The following is a 6,988-nucleotide window of genomic DNA, read 5'->3' as shown; positions in this document are numbered from 1 at the left end:
GTGATAACTCACGCGGACAGTCAACCGAGGTTCTCGAAACGAATTCGGTCACCTTAGTCGACCGTACCACGAGGTCATCCCACTCGAACACGGATCCAGGCTTGCCAACCCTTACCGTGAGCGAATGTTTGGACGGCCCGGACTAGACCATAATCATTAAGAGCCAACCGCGATATATAAAACATCCTTATTATACATAATATATACCACATACGGTTCAAAACACATTACCAAATCTTACATGTTTTATTCGGCCGGGAGCTAATCTCCAAAGGCTATGTACTTATACTTGAAAACATAATTTTACAAAAAGGCAGTAAACCTACACTGGCTTTCCTAGCGTCCATCTTTCCCTCTACAACAACCCTCTACTGGTTACCTGCAAAACAAATATGGTAGTATCATGAGTAATCTAGCATTACTCAGTGAGTCCGGGATCTCTACCATTAGTAAACCCAACCCCAATTTCCCCAATCACAAGCAATATAATATTCATGAGCACAAGACGGCACTACGGCCACAATCGATAAAATGTTACGAATAACGCTAATATGAATGTATCCACTATCCCTTGTAAGGCCTTCTCTACCGATCAATGATATCCTCAAGGCAATGCCCTACACTTCTAGACACTGAGTCTATAGAAGATCTGTCATTCCTTAAATCTACATCGTCATGTAGTCGCTCGGTCCGTCGCGACCCGGCCCCGAGCCTCGTATATGATCACGTTACTTAACGTACCATATACGACGAGGATAGCACGACCCCGCTATTACTAATTATTCAACCCACACAATGCATAAGCATAACCAATATCATCACACACCAACAAGTAATCATCACAAAGATATCACTTGGAATTAGGTTAAGTAAGAAAACTTAACCTCATACTAAAATAATATTTAAATAAATAAATTATTTAAATAACTACTAAATGAATATTAAATAATAACTTAAACAATTAAATAAACCTAGTCGCGTGCTACCACACACGACCGGAACTCACAGAAACTCGATCGGCGGCTGAAGGTCTCTCCGAGAGCTCCTAGTGCAAGCAAGGAACTTTTTGGTGGTTTTGGAGTGGAAGTGAAGAGTGATGGACGAAGGGGGGGGTATTTATAGGTTCGGATTTGGAAATGGATAAGCTTCACTAACGGATAAGGATAAGAACAACGATCGGATAAGCTCAACGAATGGATAAGCACGGACGGACGGACCAATCACGGTCGCACACGACTGAGAGGTCGTCCTTATCCAAACAGTAAGGCGGCTTAACCCTTTAAGCAGCTTACTTGGCCACTCCTTGGCCGTCCGTTCCATTCGCACACGGTACACGGCCGTACCGAGAGATTTTCCGACCACCGAACATACCTAAACGATCCTTATCGCACCGATTATAAATCTAACGGACAAAATCTAATTTTTCCTAACCAAATATGCCTAAGTCACTAAACACTCTTGGAAACTTGACCCAAGCTGCTAACACTTTACTAGATAGCCTTACCAATGGAAGGTACTAAGGTTGGATCGAACGTTACCATACTGCATGATCTTCTGTACATAATCCGGGTGAGGAGTATTACATTCTCCCCTCCTTATTAGAATTCGTCCCGAATTCTAAATAGTTCTGATGGTCCTGCTCCATCATCGTTCCCCTCCTCCATGAAAAACTCCGGATGTTTCTTTCGGAAAGCAGCCTCATCTTCCCATGTTTCTTCTTCGCGGTGTTGTTTTCCCCATGTTACTTGGATTTGGGGAATTTTCTTGTTTCGAAGTTTCCTTATACGTCTGGCTCCAATTCTTAACGGTCCTTGTGGGTATACGATATCTTCTTGGGGCTCCTCAATCCTTGGTGGATTCTCTCTCTTGCGAGGGTCTGGAATATGCTTCCGTAGCATAGACACATGGAACACAGGGTGAATGCCCATGGTCTTAGGTAAAGCTAAACGGTAAGCGACTTCGCCAACTCTTGCGATGATAGGGAACGGTCCCTCATACCGTTTCCCAAGTTTGTCGGTCTTCCCAAAACAATCCTTTCCTTTTCCTTTAATAGCTACAACTTTAAGGTAGACCATGTCTCCTACTGTGAATTCTACTTCTCGTCTCTTTTGATCGGCGTACTTCTTTTGACGATCTTGCGCTTTCTTCATATTTTCCTGAATCATTTTAACCTTCTCCATAGTTTCTTCAATTATGTCGTTCTGAATTCCTTCTTCTCGCCAAACCTCTGTCCAACATAATGGTGTTCGACATGGTCTTCCGTAAAGAGCTTCAAATGGGGCCATGCCAATGCTTGCATGGTAACTGTTGTTGTACGAAAACTCGACTAAGGGTAAATGGGGTTTCCATCCTTTTCCCCAGTCGAGAACACACATTCGGAGCATATCTTCAATGGTACGAATGGTCCGTTCGGTTTGGCCATCCGTCTCTGGGTGATAAGCGGTACTCATGAATACGTTGGTTCCTAAGGCTTGTTGAAACTCTTTCCAAAAAGAAGCTGAGAATCTCGGGTCACGATCTGATACAATGTTTGCAGGTACGCCATGGAGAGGTACAATCTTGTTTACGTATTGCTCTGCCAATCTCTCCGATCCATCTTCATGATTGACGGGTAATAAATGAGCAACTTTGGTTAAGCGGTCTACGATTACCCAAATCGCATCATAATTTCCCTTTGACGGTGGCATCCCTACAACAAAATCCATGGCAATAGATTCCCACTTCCATACCGGAATAGGTAGATTCCTTAATAGTCCGGCTGGCACTTGATGTTCTGTTTTAACTTGCTGGCATGTCTGACATTGAGATACCCATTTTCCTACTGCTCGCTTCATTCCGGGCCAATGGTAATATCTCTTTAAATCTTTATACATCTTTACGCTTCCAGGGTGAATACTAAATCGGGTATGATGTGCCAACTCAAGAATTTCGTCTCTTAAACCCTCTCGGTCGGGTACTGTGATCCTCCCATTAAGTAGTATGGTTCCATCATCGGCTAAGTGGTATCCACTAGCATTTCTTCCTCCTTGGTTCTTAACTTCCTCTGTAATTTTCTTGAGATTCACATCCTTTCCTTGTTCTTTTTTGATTCGTTGAAGTAGGCCGGCTTGACGTACGGCTTGCATTCCTAATGGTTCGCTAGGTTCTCCATCTATGGCAGCTAGACTAACATTTTTCAATTCTTGGTTCAAAACTTCAAGGTCTTTTTCGGCGTCTATCTCCAGCTTCCTACGACTTAAAGCATCTGCTACAACGTTCGCCTTTCCCGGGTGATATTGAATCTTTAGGTCGTAGTCGGCAATGAACTCCATCCATCGTCTTTGTCGTAGATTTAAGTCGGGTTGAGTAAATAAGTATTTGAGGCTTTTATGATCCGTAAATACTTCGATAGTTTCTCCGTATAGGTATGATCTCCATATCTTGAGTGCAAACACTACGGCAGCCATTTCAAGGTCATGAGTAGGATAGTTCTCTTCGTGCTTCCTGAGTTGTCTTTATGCATATGCTATGACTTTCTTTCCTTGCATCAATACACATCCTAAGCCTATGCGAGAGGCATCGGTATACACGGTATAGGGTTGTCCTGGTTCGGGCAAAGCCAAAACTGGTGCCGTGGTCAAGGCTTCCTTTAATTTAGTAAATGCTTTCGCCGTATCTTCGTTCCAAATAAATGGAATTCCTTTACCGGTCAATCGTGTCAAGGGCTTAGAAATGGAAGAAAATCCTCGAACAAATTTCCGATAATAGCCTGCTAGGCCAAGGAAGCTTCTTATTTCTGTAGCAGTAGTAGGTTGCGGCCAGTCTTGAATTACACTAATCTTTTCTGGATCAACGGACACTCCTTGAGCGGATACTCGGTGTCCAAGAAATCCTATCTCTTGCTCCCAAAATCGACATTTACTAAACTTAGCAAATAATCGATGACTTCTTAAACGTTCCAACACCTTTCGGAGGTGTTCTCTGTGTTCTTCTTTACTTCGAGAATAGATGAGAATATCATCTATGAAAATAATGACAAAGGCATCGAGGTAATCATGAAATACCTCGTTCATGAGTCGCATGAATGCCGCTGGGGCATTGGTGAGTCCGAACGGCATCACTACGAACTCATACTGCCCATATCTTGTTCTAAAAGCTGTCTTTATGATGTCATCTTCACTAATGGGAATTTGGTGATATCCTGAAGCTAAATCGATCTTGGAGAACCATGCAGCTCCCCTTAACTGGTCCAACAATTCATCGATTCGCGGTAAAGGATACTTGTCCTTTATCGTGACATTATTGATCCCTCGGTAGTCAATGCATAGTCTCATACTCCCATCCTTCTTTTTCACAAACAATACTGGAGCTCCCCACGGTGAAGAACTAGGTCGTATAAATCCTTTATCCAGTAAATCTTCCAATTGCTGTTTCAACTCTGAGAGTTCAGCTGGAGCCATCCGATAAGGAGCCTTTGCTATTGGTGCTGCTCCGGGTTCAAGGTTGATGGTAAAACAATTGTTTCGGGGTGGAGGTAAACCTTCTAATGGCTTGAAAACGTCTTCATATTCTCGAACAATAGGAATATCTTCAATCTTTACTCCATCTTCGGGGTCGTTTCCAAGAACTGTTAAAGTGACTAAATAGGCTTCTCCGGTTTCTAACTCTTTTTCTACTCTCAAAGCAGACACAAGCGATACTGCTAGGCTGGGGTTTAATCCGTGGTAGGTTATTGGTTTTTGGTGTCTTCCTTCGAACGAAATCCTACCTTTCCCACAATCTATATGGACTTGGTGACCGGACAACCAATCCATACCTAAAATGACTTCGTAGCGTTCTAATGGTATTACCAGAAGATTAGCTAGGAAGGCATTCTCAAGGATTTCTACGGGTACTCCTAAAATGATCTCTTCTGCTTTAAGGACTAGATTTCCAGGGGTTCGAACAGAAACATTTGCCTTGTTACGGGCAAAGGTTCCTTTGAATTTGGAAGCAGTCTCGGGAGTTACGAAACTGTCGGTCGCTCCCGAGTCAAACAATACGTGAGTGGGATTTCCACCAACACGTAAAGTTCCTGCTTACCAAATTGGCGCACAAACATAAAACTAGGAAAAAGGCAAAACAACCACATGCAAAAACACGGTAAAAAGGAGTATAAGTTAGAACCCAAACATACCTGCAATGAGACCTTTATAAGGTCCTGGAAGGTCAGCATTATCTATATCTATAGCGTTAATTCTAGCTCCAGTAGCTTGCTTTTTAGATGCGGACTCATTAGCAGGACGGGTCGGTGCAGGGTGGTTTCTTGGCTTTCCATAAATTTTTCCGGCTAGGTCACCTTTCATTGGGCATTGACTTGCATAATGGCCCTTATAGTTGCAAGCAAAACATACCACATCTGGAGCAAACCCATTTGGTCTTGCTCCTTCCTTATTAGGACAACTTCGAGCATAGTGTCCTGGCTGGTTACAATTGTAACACAACACTGGAGAATTTCCGGTTCTCCCTTTTTGATCTTTCTCTCGGCTTTTAGGTGAATTCTTGGTCTGTCCTTGGCTATACTTGAATTTCTGAACTGGTTCATTTGTAATCTTCATTGATCTCATCTCTTCCCTTTCGGCTAAAATTCCTTCTTCTACATTTACGGCTCTTTCCACAACTTCATAATAGCTTCGGAACTCTACCACATTGAGACGGCTTCGAATGGAGGGACGTAATCCACGAAGGAATTTACGTATCACCACTTGCTCATCTCCGTTACCATAATTAGTGTATTTGAGGAGTCGGGCAAACTCGGCTTCATAATCTCGTACTTTTCTTCCTCCTTGTTCAAGTTGTAAGAATTGCGTTTCAAGTCGATCTCTCTCTTCGGGTGGGAAATACTTCCTCTGAAATTCACGTCGGAAATCCATCCAAGTCGGTTCCATAACATAACGAGCTACAACATTCTTCCACCAGGTTAGGGCATCCTGCTCTAAGTAATGGGCTGCGATGTCCTTTCTATATCCTTCCGGACATCGGGTTGCTTCAAAATTTCTTTCGAGGTCTTGCATCCATGTATCTGCGTCATAAGGGTTGGTGCTTCCCGGAAACTTGTATGTGCCCATGTTCTTCATCATTATGACCATGTCATGATACTTTGGTGGCGGTGGTGGTCCTGACTGCGTATTGATTACCATTTGTTGTTGTTGCTTCATTTGATCCATCATCCCGTACATTAAGTTTATGATCGGGTTCTCCTCCGGCATTCTTGGTGGCGGATTTCCTGGTGCGGGAACTTGTCCCTGAGGTTCATTCCTTGGATTCATACCTCGGGGATTCTGATTCATCCGAGGCTCCTCTTGAGGAATTTCTTGGGGATTCTCATTCCCATCGGAAACAGACATGGGTCTCGGTGGTGAAACTCGTTCTGGTCTTGGTGATCGAGGTCTATACTCCTCCGGCCTAGGCATATTAGCATATCTTTCGGCTATCGATCCTACTGAAAGTGACAAGTCTACTGACTTGTTCTCTGCACCATTGCGAACATTTGTGCTACCATCGCTAACATTGTTTTGGTATCCAAAGTCCCAATTCCCAAATCCAGGTGGCAATTCCCACGACCGACCTCTGCTAAATCCTTGTCCAGACATCTGCATGATCACAAAGGGTAAGTCCTAATCCCAACTACCTATAATAAGCATGGACGCGCCAGTTTATCCTAATGCCTTTTTGCGACTCTTTTACTCGATAAAACGGTTGAAAACTGGTTGGTTCCCATGAGCATCATTAACCATGCTCTGATACCAAACTTGTAACACCCCCGAACCGTTCTAGAGATAGAACGGCCTCAGATGCTACGTGATAACTCACGCGGACAGTCAACCGAGGTTCTCGAAACGAATTCGGTCACCTTAGTCGACCGTACCACGAGGTCATCCCACTCGAACACGGATCCAGGCTTGCCAACCCTTACCGTGAGCGAATGTTTGGACGGCCCGGACTAGACCATAATCATTAAGAGCCAACC

Source organism: Capsella rubella, unplaced genomic scaffold (assembly GCF_000375325.1).
Source record: "Capsella rubella cultivar Monte Gargano unplaced genomic scaffold, Caprub1_0 scaffold_6, whole genome shotgun sequence".
In the NCBI taxonomy this organism is placed as follows: domain Eukaryota; kingdom Viridiplantae; phylum Streptophyta; class Magnoliopsida; order Brassicales; family Brassicaceae; genus Capsella; species Capsella rubella.
The sequence above is the reverse complement of the archived record's forward strand: the minus strand, read 5'-3'. Positions refer to the sequence as shown.